Below are 17800 nucleotides of genomic sequence, written 5' to 3'. Positions count from 1 at the left end.
AATAATAATTTGACACACAGCTGTGAGCTTTTTTGCGGAGAAGGTCCTGTTGCTCCGCCATGACCTCCCTGCCAATTTGGATACAATAAAGGAACTAGAGGCCCCTCGACTGTCCTCAGGTCCAGTATTGGACCACTTCGACCGGATATTCCCAGCCGATGTGGGCAGACTCCTCCGAGCTGGAAAGCCCACCACCTGTCCTCTTGACCCGTGCCCGTCTTGGCTGATTAGAGCGTGTCCAGACGAGGTGTGGGCCCCCCTGGGTGATATCATCAATTTGTCCCTTGGCACGGGGACATTCCCAGGGGAACTGAAGGAGGCAGTGGTGTGCCCACTCTTAAAGAAAACATCATTAGATCCCTCAGATCTATCCAATTACCGCCCAGTTTCGAATCTTCCATTCCTGGGTAAGGTGATTGAGAGAGCGGTTGCTGAACAGCTTGGTGGGTTTCTGGATGAAACATCGGCTCTGGATCCATTCCAGTCTGGCTTCCGTGCTGGTCATGGGACCGAGATGGCTCTGGTTGCCCTAACAGATGATCTTCGTAGACACTGTATCGAGGCGGGTTGGGGCTGCTGATTCTTCTAGATCTGTCAGCAGCTTTCGACATGGTCAATCACGAACTCCTGGACCTTGCCGACATGGGGATCCAGAGCACAGTCCTTCAATGGCTGCGCTCGTTTCTCTCTGGTCGGGGACAGAGGGTGGCGCTTGGAGGGGAATTGTCATCGTGCCACTCCTTGGTGTGTGGAGTACCTCAGGGTGCGATACTCTCCCCGATGCTTTTCAACATCTTTATGTGCCCCCTCGCCCAACTTGTCCGGAGTTTTGGGCTGGGTTGCCATCAGTATGCCGATGACACCCAACTCTATCTGTTGGTGGATGGCCATCCTGACTCGGCCCCAGACACACTGACCAGATGTCTGGAAGCTGTGGCTGGATGGTTACGTGGGAGCCGGTTGAAGCTAAATCCTTCGAAGACAGAGGTCCTGTGGCTGGGACGGGACGATATGGGATTGGGGGGCAACTCCCATCTCTTGCGGGGGCGCAATTAGTGCCAGCACCGTCCGTTAAGAGTTTGGGTGTAATCTTCGACACCTCCCCTTCCATGGAGGTGCAGATTGCATCTATAACAAAGGCGGCATTTTTCCATCTCCGCCAAGCTAAGCAGTTGGCTCCTTACCTCTCTCGCCCTGACCTAGCCACTGTGATCCACGCAACGGTCACCTCCAGACTGGATTATTGTAACTCGCTCTACGTGGGGCTGCCCTTGAGACTGACCCAGAAACTCCAGCGGGTGCAGAATGCTGCAGCAAGACTCCTTACAGGGTCTTCGCTGCGAGATCACATTCACACGGTGCTATACCAGCTGCACTGGCTCCCAGTGGAGTACAGGATCAGGTTTAAGGTGCTGGTTTTAACCTTTAAAGCCCTATACGGCCTAGGACCCTCGTACCTACGGGACCGCCTCTCCCCACAGAGAAACTTACAGTCTTCAAATAAAAACATCTTGAAGGTCCCAGGCCACAGAGAAGTTAGGCTGGCCTCAACTAGAGCCAGGGCTTTTTCGGCTGTGGCTTCGATCTGGTGGAACACTCTGTCACAAGAGACTAGGGCCCTGTGGGACTTGACATCTTTCCGCAGGGCCTGCAAGACAGAGCTGTTCCACCAGGCCTTTGGCCAGGGCACAGCCTGACTCCCTCCCTCGGCAATCTTCGCGGAGCTCTGGCCCAATGGCTGCCAGTGGCTTGATTTGAATTAATTTTATAATGAATGGTTTTAGAGTGTTGTTTGTGCTGTACTTTTGTACTGTTTTATTGTTGTTAGCCGCCCAGAGCCCAGCTTTGGCTGGGGAGGGCGGGATATAAATAAAATTATTATTATTATTATTAATACTTTTGAAAATGAGTTGTTAAGGGAGGAATCCTATGCACAATAACTGGTATAAAGCAAGCTGCTGCAAATTAAGCTGGCATAAAGTCAAACCAGATCCAGCCTTCCTTCAACAGTGGGGTTGCTACTGTTCTGCCTAAGCCTGGCAGAGTGAAAACAAACCTTAAAAATAGTTTTACACCAACCATTAATGGAGGTTTGCAACCAGATTATGGGGGGAGGGAGGGCACCAGAAACGTGGAAAGAAGCATTCATCACACTGATACCCAAAGTGGAAACTGAAAAGACTCAACTAAAGAACTACCGTCCCATCTCACTCCTAAATGTGGATTACAAAATATTTGCAGACATTTTGGCAAATAGATTTAAAAAAGTACTAAATGAAGTAATTCATAAGGACCAAGCAGGCTTTCTTCCAGGCAGGCATTTGTTTGACAATACTAGGAACATTATTGATATTCTGGAACTTTTACAAACAAATATTAACACTAAAGCAGTGTTAATATTTATCGATGCAGAGAAGGCCTTTGATAACATTTCTTGGAAGTTTATGAAGAAAAACTTGGAAGGGATGGGAGTGGGACAGGGGTTTGAAAATGGAATAGAAGCAATTTATTCAGAACAGAAAGCTAAGTTGATAGTGAACAATGTGGTGACAGAAGAATTCCATATTGAAAAAGGAACACGACAGGGGTGCCCCCTATCCCCTTTATTATTTATCTCGGTCCTGGAGGTGTTGCTGAATATGATTAGGAAGGACCGGCAGGTACAAGGAATACGGGTCGGAGCGAAACAATACAAACTGAAAGCTTTTGCAGATGACTTGGTTTTAACATTACAGGAGCCAGAATCTAGTACCAAAAGAGTTTTAGAATTGATTCAAGAATTTGGTCGGGTGGCGGGATTTAAGTTGAACAAACAAAAAACTAAGGTATTAGGAAAGAATATGACATCTTCTGAAACAGATGGGTTTCAGAAGGAAACAGACTTAAATGTTGTTTAAAAAGTGAAATACCTGGGGGTTAACTTGTCTTCCAAAAATTTGAACTTATTTAAAGACAACTATGAGAAATGTTGGTCAGAAGTTAAAAAAGACCTAGAAATTTGGTCAAGATTGAAATTATCCTTGTTAGGCCGAATTGCAGCTATAAAGATGAACGTTTTGCCAAAAATGATGTTTCTGTTCCAAGCCTTGCAGGTCGTGGACAGAGTGGAATGTTTTGGAAAGTGGCAGAGGGATATTTCGAAGTTTGTTTGGCAGGGCAAAAAGCCCCGAATAAAGTTTAAAATATTAACTGATGCAAAAGAAAGAGGGGGGTTTGCCCTGCCAGACTTAAGGTTATAATACGAAGCTGCAGCCTTCTGCTGGATGAAAGATTGGATTTTGCTAGAAAACACTGATGTCCTAGATCTGGAAGGCTTTAACAATTCGTTAGGTTGGCATGCGTATTTGTGGTATGACAAGGCAAAAACACACGGAATGTTCAAAAGCCATATTGTCAGAAAAGCAATATTTATGGTCTGGACAAAATACAAAGACTTACTTGAAAGTAAGACCCCCGAGGTGGCTATCACCAATAGAGGCCAAGGCTCGGAAAAAACCCAATATGGAGGCCGGCCGGCCGAAATATTGGGAAATAATAGAAAATATTGGAGACAATTGGAGGTTGCAGAGTTTTGAAAAATTAAAGGATAAGGTGCAAGATTGGTTTCATTATGCCCAAATCAATGAGGTTTTTAAGTTGGACAAAAAAACAGGATTCCAGGTGGAAAAATCGAAACTTGAGACAGAGCTGTTAGAACCAAAGACCAAGGTATTATCGAGAATGTATAACTTGCTGCTTAAATGGAACACCCAGGATGAGACAGTTAAATCAGCCATGATAAAATGGGCACAAGACATTGGGTACAATATTATGTTTGAAGACTGGGAAAGGTTATGGACCACCGGTATGAAATTTACGGCATGTAATGCCTTGAAAGAAAACATTATGAAAATGATATACAGGTGGTACATGACCCCAGTCAAGCTTGCTAAGATATACCATTTGTCTGACAATAAATGTTGGAAGTGCAAAGAGGCTGAAGGGACATTCTTTCACCTTTGGTGGACCTGTCCAAAAGTGAAGGCCTTTTGGGAAATGATCTACAATGAGTTAAAAAAGGTGTTTAAGTACACCTTTCCTAAGAAACCGGAGGCCTTCCTCTTGGGCATTATCGGCCAAAAGGTGTTAAAGAAGGACAGAACGTTTTTTATGTATGCAACTACAGCAGCAAGAATTCTTATCGCTAAATATTGGAAGACTCAAGATTTGCCCACACTGGAAGAGTGGCAGACGCAATTGATGGACTACATGGAGTTGGCCGAGATGACTGCCAGGATCCGAGACTTGGGAGAAGAAGCAATGGAGGAGGACTGGAAAAAATTTAAGGACTATCTGCAAAAATTTTATAAGTTATATGAACTATAGGATTTCGCATGAATTTGAATGTTAGCCCCAGCAAAGAGAGTGGAATATATATGAAATTAGATAATATTAAGGAAAGAATCAATGTTTAAATGGTCAAAAAGGATAATATGTTTGCTTATAGAGTAAACGGATAATAAGGGATTTAAACTTAAATTGCAATTGAAAGTACAAAGTAACACATGAAACAAGGTTATAATTTGCTGATAAATTTATTGTCAAGATTGCTCTGTGCGGGAGACGTGGGGAAGTCCATTGGAAAGTTGAAACAAGTTGTTGAAATGGTTGGTTTTCTTTTTCTTTCTTTCTTTTTCTATATCTCTTTTTTCTTTTCTTTTCTCTCTTTGGTTGTTTTATACTGTATCTGGAAAAATTGCAATAAAAATTATTTTTTAAAAAAATAGAAAACCCGAAAAAAAAATAGTTTTACACCAAGTTGCCAGGTCATGTGACTGAGCTGAAGAGATATAGAGTCCTGTCTAAATCCCTCCCTCTTTAGTCATGCCTAGGGCTGCCATATTTCAAAAAGTAAAAACCAGGACACTCCAAAATTGTTGAGCTTGCCTTGCCTAAGATCCAGGACAAAGTGCCGTCTTTTGGACCCCCTCCCTCCCCGGACATCAATTCTGCCTTTGAAATCCCAGTAATGTCTGGGGAAATCTGGACATATGGCAGCACTAGTCATGCCCTTTTTGGGGATTCATACCAGCCTCAGCTCAGCCAGCTTCAAATGAGCAGGCTGAATGAGAATGAGCAAGTTATGCTGATTTATCTTCAGCTGAGACAGGTTTGGGGACCAGCTGAGCCTGGCTGGGCTGGGAATCAGCTGGCTGAGCTAGAGATCCTCTGCATTCTAAGCATATTCCACGGATCCTGGTCTGAATGCACATGGCTGCAATACCTCAAGGACTGCCTCTCTCCACATGAGCCTACCCAGACCCTGAGATCATCTTCGGAGGCCCTTCTTTGTATGCCTTCTCCATGGAGGGTGGCAACACGAGAAGGGGCCTTTTCTGCAGTGGCTCCATTTGTAGAATGCTCTCCCCAGGGAGGTTCAGCTGGTGCCTTCATTATATATATTTAGGTGCCAGGCAAAAACGTTCTTCTTTAACCAGGCCTTTGGCTGATGACATCCAATGCCCTTTTAGAATGTGTTGGGGGGGGGGGTTAATGGGTTGTTCTTGTTTTTATTTTCAATATATATTTGGTGCTTTTATATTGTGATTTTATGTTGTGAATTGACCTGAGACCTGTGAGTATAGGGTGGTATACAATTTTTAACAAGAACAACAACAAAACAACTGCTCATCCCAGCAATCTTGCTTTATGATTGCTGCCTACATCTATATTGATTATTGATCTGATTGTTTTTCTGATTAGGGAAAGCAGTCAGATATATTTAATTTCTTAACAAATAATCATCCAAGCCAATAAACCAGGTGAATTAACCAGGTTGTTTTTGTGTGTATGCAGATATTTTCTGAATGAAAAGCATAAATTAACTTGACTTAGCAAAAGTCATACGGAAGCATTTTGGCTGAAAATATGAGTATGCTTTGGGGTATCACAACACCTTCTGTTATAGAAAGGAGGAAATAATGGTTGTTCTGTAGGCATGCATTCTGCATGATCGCCATGGGGAGGAATGGTTTTTATGACTAGTTCATGTACAGCTCAGTAGTATGGGCTGAGCACATGCTCTGCATGCAGAAGATCCCAGTGATTCAGTTTTCGCCTCATCTCTAATTACAAGGATTTGGGCAGCAGCTCCAGAAATGACTCATGATAGAAGCATCTATAATGGAATGGCAAAGCACATGCATTCTTAGGCTCATAGCAAGTGTATTTACCTGTCCTTGCCCCACAAATCTGTGTTCAAAGTGGTTCACAGGCTGCAATAATAGTGCATAACCTTACAAAGTAATCAAAGTTATAATGTCACTGCAACATAACATTAACAATTCAAGAATTAACCATTCATTTAAAATGCATAAAAGTGAGCATAAAGGTCATTTAACAATATCCAAAACCTTTGCATCTCAAATCCATTGTCATTGTGATCTGGGTGGGAGCTAGGACACCTTACATTTTTTTCATTTGCAAGTGCTAAACTATCAAAGGGTGGGGAAACAATTTCAAACCACTAACATAATCCTTGCTTATGATTCACTTTTCAGGATTTCATCTGGACACCCTCTTTCCATAGATGAACAGTGCATTGTTGCCCACTTTCTGATCCTGCTAATGAACCCTCTGCGTCTTGGGAAATGACACCGATCCATAATATGCTGCTTGACCTTGAAAGCTGAAGTCTTCCACATAAGCCGGTGGTGCCATTTGAGATGACTAAGATTAATTGCAGTTGTCTTTACATGAAATTGCCTTTGAAAATGATTATGAAATGTTTTTGCTGCCTGAGGCACATGGTGCTGTGGCTAGCAGAGAGGTATAAGCTTGGATTTGTGGCTTCACAAAAACCAGTCCTCATTTTGCACATGCCTTCCTCAGTTCTTCATTCCTAGAAATCATAGATCCTAATTTTAGTTTATAGTCTTCTTTAGAGAAGCTCCTATTTATTCCTTTTTTAGAAACATGGCTTTTTAAAAAAACGGACTTTCAGTGGATATTATTTCGGGGAGTTCATTGTAGCTTCACACATACACAAAAAAGTGATTATCTTTTAGGGCCAAAACAAATCCTCAGATGAAAAGATGCCCTCACTTTCACCAATTTGGGGCTGATCTGAAGCAGTACTTCTAATTTTTGTCCCTCTGATCTAGGAGGATGTAGTGATTGTGTCCCTTCCACCTTCAGAACCCATCCAGAGTTGATTTTATTTGCCCTCACTTATGCTGTCAGAATACCAGCTTTGGCATTTTGTGACAATACCATATATGCAGCATGATCTCTGACTGGCTGTGGTCACACTGTGAGGAAGTTGAGGGGGTGGAGAATGAGGAGAAAGAAGGAAACCAGGTAGGTAACACAAAAATAGTAAAGCAGTTGTCCAGAGAGGTGAAGAGGCCCTTTAATTGCTGTGTTCCAGCCCTGAGATGGTGAAACCTGAGTTTTGATCCTCCATGCCACAATAGAAAGCTCTGGCAGTTGCAGGAAGCCAGCATTGAGGCAATTTGTTCCATCTCCTCTCAGCAGCAGGATTGCTGCTCAAGGTCCTGAACTTCTTGCACCTATATCTGACCCATCCTCTTGCACCTGTCCATGGTCCTGACCTCTCTCTAGTACAGTGGTACCTCGGGTTACATACTTAATTTGTTCCAGAGGTCTGTTCTTAACCTGAAACTGTTCTTAACCTGAAGCACCACTTTAGCTAATGGGCCTCCCGCTGCTGCTGCTGCACCGCTGCCACACGATTTCTGTTCTCATCCTGAAGCAAAGTTCTTAACCCGAGGTAATATTTCTGCGTTAGCGGAGTCTGAAACCTGAAGCGTATGTAACCTGAAGTGTATGTAACCTGAGGTACCACTGTACAAAATTGGTTGGATCTTAGCCCCACCCAGCACTGCATCTTCTTTGAGCCATTGGCTTTTGCTGGTTATAGAGTTTGCTATAAATCAGGACCAGGGTAGGAATCAGGCAAATGCTGCACCCTCTCAGGATATCCCAAACCTCTCTCTGAATTAACAGCTTTTCTTTTCTTTTAAGTCTGTAGCATTTCTGTTTGCACAGATATATGGGAAACACACACATATTCTACTCAGTTGCTCACTGTCAATTGATACAATTATATAACTTTCAACATATGAAGGCTACCAGTGCTGCAATTATTCACTGATCCATTAAGCCTACTCACAACAAGTTATCTTGCTTCAAACCTGAAATCAAGCAGAGATCTGTGGTGGAAGAAGAAGGGCCTTACTAAATCCACACGAGTCTCTCTCTTTTTTCATCTCTGCAACATGGGGAGTTGGGGTGTTTGCACCAAAAGCCCAGGCACTGACAGCTCTGTCTTTTCTTCATCTTCTTAATGGACAATCTTCCCATTTCAGACCCATTCATAATTTCATGGGTTCATTTCCCTTGTGCCAGAATGCTGGCAACAAAAATCTGTTTCTTTCATTCTATGCCCTTTCAAAAGAAGGAATGCAGCAGTGTGTGTGTGTGTGTGTGTGTGTGTGTGTGTGTGTTTAGGGAAGAAGGGGGAGTCCTTTTTCATTCTAGAATTATACAAGCACAAGTCAGGAGTAATTGCAAATAGTTTTGATCATCCTTTGAAATCCTAGATTGAGCAGTTTTGCCACAGTCAAAGGCTTCCTCAGGAAACCTTTTGATTTTATTTTGCATTTGCTTAGAAAGCTTCTTTTCTTCTGTGCCTTATAGGCTTTTTAACTGTGCCAGTGGATGTTTGTTCTCTGAGATGCATTTCCATGAATGAAAGGCTAAAGCATCCCTCCCCCCATCTCCTTTTGACCAACATTTACTCAGTAAACAATCCAAATGGACTGTAGTGAGGTCTGTGTAAAATGCAACAAATATATTTAGCATCTGTTGTGAAACCTCAAAAATGCCAGGGAATGTGCAAACTTAAAACATTGTCAATAGGCTGCAAGTATCTAGGATTTTGTCTTAATGGGATTAAAAATAGAGATTTATATGTTCCAAACTAAACATTTAAAGTTATCCATCAAAAAGCTGAAATTTGTAGTCTTTGTACATTTTGTAAAATGACTTATTATTATTTTATGTTATTATTATTTAAATCCATACACCAATTGCTACTACTTTGTATAACATATTTTGCAAGTCAAAAAATGTCAAGAATCTAGGCTGGCATTGAGGTCATTTCACCAACTGTCAGGGATTCTCATTCCTCTGGCTTCTGGGGGAGCTTCTAGACTGTCACAATCTTTGCGTGGGATTCCCTCACATACCTGCAAAATTAAATCTGCTGGAGAAGCCTTGCACAACAAATCCACTTTCTGAAAAGACTGGGCATTCTGCTATAAGGAAAGCAATGGGGGGAAATGTTGGGAAGTGTGGGATAACAATTGCTTGCAAGACAGAATGTAATCTAGCCTTCTGTAGCTTTCTGTAATCTAGCAAGCAAATAAGAACGAATGCTCATTAAATAGCCAATGTTGTTTACCCATCTGCACTATACATTTGAAGCATCATCAAACCACTTTAAACAGTTGTAGCTTCCCCAAAGAATTCTGGGAGTTGCAGTTTGTTCAGGCTGCTGAGAGCTGTTAGGGGACTCCTATTCCCCTCACAGAACTACAATTTTCAGAATAGTTTAACAGTCAATCCCTCTTCTCAACAAACTCTGGAAATTGGAGCTTTGTAAGGGGAATAGAGATCACCCTCACAAGCCAGCATCTCTGAGTCTTGCAGTCTCAGAATCTGGTGCATTGGCGGGGATGGTTGGGGAGAAGAACTCTGAGAAGGCCAGAAACCAGAAGAAAGAATCCAGAGGTTCATCAAAATCCATTCTGTTCTCATTGTGGCTAACCAGTTGCCTCCATGAAGCCTTCAAGCAAGACCACAGAATACTTGTGGTTTCAAGCCTCAGGTATTCTTGGGCAACCAGCCTCCAACAGCGGAACAGAATATGGTGATCTATTATGCTTTGTTATTTTATTTTATTTTATTTATTTCATTTTAAAATACCTTGTGGCTTGTGCAAAAGCCAGTATATAATAAATAAAATTCTGCCTCTCAAACTTGCGATCCTTTCTCCAGCCAAACTTTAGTCCTGTGGAGTTCTCTCACACTTTTAAGCTGCTAAACCTTTCTTGATAGTGACTTTTTGAATGTATTTCCCATGAATAATTTCAAGTGACTCTAAACATCTTTATATGCTGCAGAGAGAATTTGAGGGTGGGCAAGATGTGTGTGTATGAGCATAGCAGCCTCATTCTGTCATATTTGTTTGAAATGTGTACTCATAAATGAAAGTGCTATATTTCAACTGATAAAAATAAAATAAAATTAAGAAGAGTCCCTCAAACTGCTTCATTCCATTAATTCTTTGATAGAGCATCCATTGTCTCATAAATGGATATAATTATCTCAGATGCATGTTAATGTTATTTTCTTTAATCATTTGTTTGAAAAGAAACTCTGCTTTATTGGGTCAATAAAGTTTTTTGTACTGTGATGCTAATGGATTAATTTTCCTGAGAAATGCAAAGCATTCATGGGAAATTTTAAAAAGCCAATAATTGAGTGGCTGTATGGAGTGAAAACGGCGTCTTTTTACACAGCTCTGTTATTGTCAATCAATCAAAAATCCATAAATGATATAACATATAACATTTTATTCTATAACCAGTGGAGACTTATTTGGTTTTTCTATGTACCCCACACACAATCTTGTTAAATTGCATATTTAATTTTTACTCCTGGAAAGCATTTCTTGAGAGACTGGTTTCATTCCAAAAAAAGAGAACATTCAGCCAAAAGGCCTAGATGGTGCTTAGATGGCAGGTTGCCATGGGAGCAAGAGAGGCAGTGCAGAAAAACCCTTGGTGCCGATTGGTGCTTTCCTAAGGAGGGAGGCAGAATTTGGTCCCTATTTAAGGAACAGTCTGCCTCCCCTCCAGCTTCTCCATTTGCAGCAGCACCTGCCACCCCTCCCGGTCTCTCCGTGTGCTTTTGGGTCACCACTGGGGGCAGTGGCGTAGCGTGGGTTGTCAGCACCCGGGGCAAGGCAAGTAATTTGTGCCCCCTAACCCGTGGATTTTAGCACTCGAGTCTCTTCCAATAGATTAGTGGCGCCCCCCCCCAGATGTTGCGCACGGTGCGGCCGGCCGCCCCTGCACCCCCCACACTACGCCACTGACTGGGGGGCCATGTAGGATCCCCCCTACATTTTGGATCACAGATTGGTTTTCTGCCTACTTCACACTGAATAGCGGGATGGAGTGCTAGATAGTCATCTGTGTTGTTTTAATAGGTTAACTTGGTCACTTTGGGCAGTTTAGGTGTGGGAAAAGAAATAGTTTGGGTTAACGTGGTGACACCATTTAGGCACCTTTAGGTGATGGGTTAGCTCCAAGGCTCACTTCTCGGACTCTGTGGTTAAGGGAATGAAATAGGTGCATCCTTTGAGGCCAAACTTTCACAACCACCTGGGATTCTTCAGTTCCTTGGAGTGGTGATGAGGCATGCCCCCCCATCTTCTGGGTGTGGCCTGAGAATCAGGGCATGGTAGGGAGTCGTGCCATAATTCCTAGTTCTCTGTCTGTGCGTGCACCTGTTAGAGCACATATGAGTGGTGTATGTGTACATGTGTGTGGTGTGTACAGAAACATGTGGTGTGTTTGCATGTTAGTGTGGTATGTGTACATTAATGTGATAAGGGATCAATACATAATTTTGCCATTCTACCCATTGAACTCAGTCTTGTTTTCTTTTTCTTTTTACTATTCTTTATTTTCTAACGTTTAAGCGTTCACAGCAACTTAGAATTCTGAAAAACAAGCTATTGCTATGGGCTGTCTGGAAATTATCTGGTAATTAAAACCAAATTTCTGAGCCCATAGTCAACATTTAACAGTGGCATAGTATTAGAACCATTTGCAACAGAGAGTAGGCAGTAATCGTCAATATCTTTCAGCATCTGGAACAACCAACCATTGCTGACCCTTTTTTTGTACCCCAAATGTTTTTGCCTGGATGGGATGTGTCCTTAAACCTTGATAATGTTTTTGGTCTGGGCAGAGGATACAGAAGGCTGTGTGAATGTGTACAGAAACTAGCCTATTGTGCAAAGGTAAAATTTGCATGTATTGCTCCACCCACCTTTGTATCAGTTCCTACCCAGCAGTGGCCCCTGGAAGGTTGCCCAAAAGGAATGTGGCCCTCAGGCTGAAAAATGTTCATCATCCCTGTTGTAGACCATGCCCACTTGCAGATCCATCAAATAATCAAGCAATCACATTTACATGGCAATTTCTCATCCCACCCCTATTTTTAGACACTTAGCTAATTGCTAATTGAACAGCCAAACATGGAATAGCTTCCTGTAATTAGGTATCAATTGGCAGAATGGAATCAGTAGCAATTAAGAACAGCTTTTGAATGGCAAAGATAAAAAGGAAGGGGAGAACCCTAATCTGCTTGTGAAATGAATATCTGTGCAGGCAGGCAGGTAGCAATCCTCACATTTTAATCTACACAATAACCTTCTGCTGTTTATTGCAGAAGGCTCATTTTCATCCCATTCCATTCCAGTGTGCTCAAAGTACTACATCATTTGGCAACCAGATCACCAATTCTCAGTTGGAAGCTAAGTGGGTAATACCATGCTATAGTGGTTTTTTTGGGGGGTGTTTTTTAAATGCAAGTCAGGCATAGCATTCAATGAGATTGCCCATGAAAAATTGATGGAATGAGGTGATGACACACTTCACACCATGGTGCCAAAGCTGTCTAAGGTTTCTTTCTGCTTCTCAAGTAAGTATGAGGAACTTGTAGTCCTCTATACGTATATTGTTGAACATTAGCTCTCACAAGGCACAGCTGGCACAGGCAATTGTAGGAGAAGACTGGATACCTAGGGCAGGATTCAGTTAATGAGTGCCATCACCCGAAGCCTTATGCAATCAGGTTTCCCCCCATGTGATCCCCACAGTCCCAAAATTGGTTCAGGGGAATGGAGGTAGGGTAAATACAACCTGTGGAACACTGTGGAAGAAGGAGGGGAGTATTTCTATCTGGCAAGTTGAAATGCTTGCTATGATTGCACGATCACCTTACTGGGACATTGAATTTCATAGTCCAGTAGAACCTGGATGCTATACCCCAACTGTTTTTGCTGGATGGGATATGTCCTTAACCCCTGATTATGTCTCTTCCCTGTCTCAGTGGAGTATACCGAGGGGTGTCTGAATGTGCATTGAATTCAACCTGCTGTGCAAAGGTAAAATTCACACCTGTTGCTCTACTCACTTTTGCCTCTGACCCCATCCAACACTTGCATGTGGGACACTAGAAGGTTGTTCAGCAACTGCTGGACTGGAAAAAGTTATCACTATCCACCATATAACATTATCTTTTATGCTCTTGTTGAGTTGGAATCTAGACTAGAGATGGGGAAACTGTGGCTCTCCAGATGTAGTGCTTGAGTTGACTCTACCTGTTCATAGGCTATTGTTGGTGATTCTCACCCATCGGCCATCATTTACTGCATGATGCAAAGGAGTACTTGCTTGGAAATGTGTGCCGTGTTTCCCCTACATAGTTGGGGGCAGTAATGCTTCTGAATACTAATTGCTGGAAGCCACAGGAGCAGAGAGCACTCTTGTGCTCAGGTTCTGCTTGAGAGTTTCCCATTTAGGCATCTGGTTGGTCACTGTGGAAACAGGATGCAGAAATAGATGGGCCATTTGCCTGATCCAATTTCTTGTGTTATTTAACTACCAGTTGTTTGCAAGTTATAGGCAGCTTTCAAATGTTCTCATGTTCCATTAAAACAACAACGAAACATCAGTAATGAGGACACGACCCATCCAGCTGCAGAACTACTTTAAAATCAACTCTATTGGCTTATGATAAACACTTTCACAAATGTGGCACATGAAAAGCAGAATGGCATCACCACTGATCTGGATCCTGAGCTGCCCAGTGTTTTTGCTTTTCATTCTAAGAGCTTTTCATCCACCCCGCCCCCCCTGCCACTACCCCCTGAACAAGGTCAACAAGGATCCTACTCTGTGATGAATAATGGTATTATCAGCTGAGGAGTGGTGATATGCATTCCTTTTGTTTTATCAACCAGCAAACTGTATTTATGTTGCTTATCTATGGTAAATGATACTAAATCACTGGAAGCGATAGCACTGATACAAGCGAGAGATTTGATAGCAAATAAGCTTGTGAAAAGAAATGGAAGCTGGTTAAAATTCAGTCTGCGCTGACATTAAAAGTTGTTTTTTTTTAAGGCTATTGGAGTACAATTGAATGCATTATTTGGTGAGATAAATGATACTGCTGCTGATGAATGGTCATTAACAATATCTATATACAAATGGCAGCTAGCTCAAAGCCATCTTTTATTACTTTGTGGGGTTGTTGTTTTTTTGGAGCTCTACACCGTTTTTCATTTACTTATTATTATTATTTTTTTAAAAAAATCTCTTAAATGTGAATTCTTCACTGGGGTGAAACTTCCTGAATCAGGAACTTAAAATTTGAACTGTTTTTTGAACTTCCCTGGGGTGACTAAAACAACAGATGTAAAGCTCATATTCTTTATTACAATTAATTACATTTTTTAAAGGCCTGGATGTGTTGGGGGGGGGGGGATGTTTCCTTGAACAAACACAATGGTAGTTATTAAACTGAGCAAATCAGTAATTCTTTCACTCTTCAAAGAAGAGACATCAGAACAAACAGAATCCTGGCTGTCAGTGAGCTATTGGGCCCAATGCAAGGTAGCATCTAAAGCCCTAAATGACTTCAGACCTTGAGACTGACTTCCTGAATATCAACTATCTCTGGCTCTGTGGTCAGCAGGTGAGGCCTTGTTGGTGGTGGCACCATAGAGGTCTGCCCAGTTGGTGTTGCCCTGCGGCAGAACCTTTACAGTTGCAGTTCCCTGTTTCCTTGCCATTCCTTGGTAAGGTGCTTCTCTCCCCTTACTGTTGAGTCTCAGGAGGAATTTTAAAACATTCCTGTTCACCCAGGCATTTTTATGGCTGAAAGATACTGTTCTAAGCAACTCTGGGATCACTGTTTCCAAAGTGTTTTAAACTGTTTTCAGAATGTTAAAAAAAGAAAAGTAACCCTTTACTGATGTGTGTGCTGAGCTCCTGTGGGAAGAAGGACTGAATATAAAATGAATGAATGAATGAGTATAAAGTTAACCATAGAACTGCTGCCAGTCAGTGTCAACATAGATCTAGATGGGCTAAGGGTCTCAACCCAATATGGCACCTTCCAGTGTTCCTATGTTGTGTCACCTCCAAAGGGAATGTATGTTTGACCTTGGAAGAATCACATTCACTCTCCCCCTGTAGTTTCTCCAGCTGTAATAAATGAAATGATGCTCTGGAATTAGTAATGACAGCCTTGCTCCTAGCATAGGTCTAACATTCACAAATCATTTAAGTAGTACTCCTTCATTTTACTCCCCACCCCAGCTTTAATTAAAATTAATATTTTCAGAAAAGCATCCCCCACACAATACACTTTTACACATAAAACTCTGCAACTGTTACAGAGGTTGGAAGCCTAGCTTATCCCTGGACAATTGGGTACCCTACCTACACTAAGCCATGGGGTTCCTGATTTTAGCTACCAGACAGCATCTTTCAATACTGCAGTTATTATGGACTAGATCTGAAACCAAACTAAAAGCTTTCCTCCTCCTTTTTTAATTGGAATAAATGTAAGTGAGGGAAACTCGGTCCAAGCTTCTAATTGTGTGAGATACTCCATGCAAGTCTTCCCTGAAGGGCACTGGGAAGAAAGTCATTCTGGATTGCAGTTAGTCACACTGAAGTTCCCAGAATGGATTGCTGATTACATCTTGTGTCCAATTTATTATTGCATGCCAAGTGGATAGTCTCTAGAGTTAGTCATGTGTGGATCTATTGCTCCAGGGTTGGTGTGGTTCTCCTTTAGAAGGAGTGTTTCAGTTGCCAGAATAGTTCCTTTAAACCATTTCAACAACTGTGAATGTTCCCCATTGAGGGTTGAAATTAAAGTACTCACTTTGCATTTTCAGTAGCATCACAAATGTATCTCTTTCACATACTTTTTGTTTCGCCTCAGAAAGGGTTTGCCACTGTGCGATGCATTGCTCTCATTCAGAAGTCACGTTGTTTGTCCCCAGTGTTGCCAACTCCTAATCAAATATGATTGGCTATGTAGTTTCACAGGGTCATTAAATGATCCCTAGTCATTAAATGATCCCTGATTTTCTAGGATCATCCAAGTAACTAATACAGTGGTACCTCGGGTTAAGAACTTAATTCGTTCTGGAGGTCCATTCTTAACCTGAAACTGTTCTTAACCTGAAGCACCACTTTAGCTAATGGGGCCTCCTGATGCCGCTGCGCCGCCTGAGCACAATTTCTGTTCTCATCCTGAAGCAGAGTTCTTAACCCGAGGTACTATTTCTGGGTTAGCGGAGTCTGTAACCTGAAGCGTCTGTAACCTGAAGTGTATGTAACCCGAGGTACCACTGTACCAGACTACGTTTGCCCTTCGTGATGTCTGCACAGAGGCAAATCTGACTAGTTACATAGCATCATAATGTCATCATGTTCATTAGGTAGACTCAAGTATTTTCTTTGGAATTGTGGTCTTTGTTTCTAAAGTGGAAGCGGTGCAGTTGGAATCCTTCAGTGCAACTTTTTTTAAGCTCCAAATTTCATACTGTGTACTACAGATGTGTAGTAAGCCACAGTCCTTAATCACGCTAGTGTTTTGATGATTGTTTTGGTGTTTTATTTTCTCCTCTGAAAGGTCTAAGAGTTCAGGAGTTGTTTGAGCAGAAAAATCAGAGAAAGGTAATCTGATTTCTGATGAAAAGGTTACTTGCATTGACAGAAAGGGCAGGTGTCAAAGGATGGAGGATGGAATGATGTTGGTGGTGGGCTGCAAGTCAGGCAGATGGTTTGTGCATGAAGAACACAAGAGGAAGATGGGACAAATGTTTCCTTGTCTGTCCAGGGAGCTGCACAAGAAAATGCAAAGAAGTGGAAATATTATTTCTCTCATTCTGTGAATGAATCAATACAGCTCCTACACCAGGGATTGGGGAGAAGGTAGGTAATTGATTTTAGTTTGGAAGGCCATGAAGGAAATTTGGCATCAAGTGAAAGTTTTATGCAGGTGATCTTCAAGTGGATTTATGCTTCTGCTAAAGGGGGAAAATATGGAAGGTCTTCAAAGCCGTCTTGATAAATACAGACACTTTTGTGATAGAACCAAGACATGAGGTATTTTTAGATCAGTAGTCACAGAAATATATATTATCTACATGGGTGTAGACAGCAAAATGGAAGCAGTGAACATAAGCATAATTGAAACAGCAAAAGCACCAACACTGCATTGCAAATGGTCACTTACATGTATTTGAGCTTTAATGTACCTAGCAACTGTATTTTCTACATTTCATTTCTATGTGATGTGATCACAATGTTACATACTTACACCATTGTCAGCTTAGCATAACACTTTGTTGTTGTTTAGTCGTTTAGTTGTGTCCGACTCTTCGTGACCCCATGGACCAGAGCACACCAGGCACTTCTGTCTTCCACTGCCTCCTGCAGTTTGGTCAAACTTATGTTTGTAGCTTCGAGAACACTGCCCAACCATCTCATCCTCTGTCGTCCCCTTCTTGTGCCCTCAATCTTTCCCAACACCAGGGTCTTTTCCAGGGAGTCTTCTCTTCTCATGAGGTGGCCAAAATCTTGGAGCCTCAGCTTCACGATGGATAGGTTTGATCTTCTTGCAGTCCATGGGA

The sequence above is a fragment of the Podarcis bocagei genome (assembly GCF_964188305.1).
Source record: "Podarcis bocagei genome assembly, chromosome: Z".
In the NCBI taxonomy this organism is placed as follows: Eukaryota; Metazoa; Chordata; class Lepidosauria; order Squamata; family Lacertidae; genus Podarcis; species Podarcis bocagei.
The sequence above is the reverse complement of the archived record's forward strand: the minus strand, read 5'-3'. Positions refer to the sequence as shown.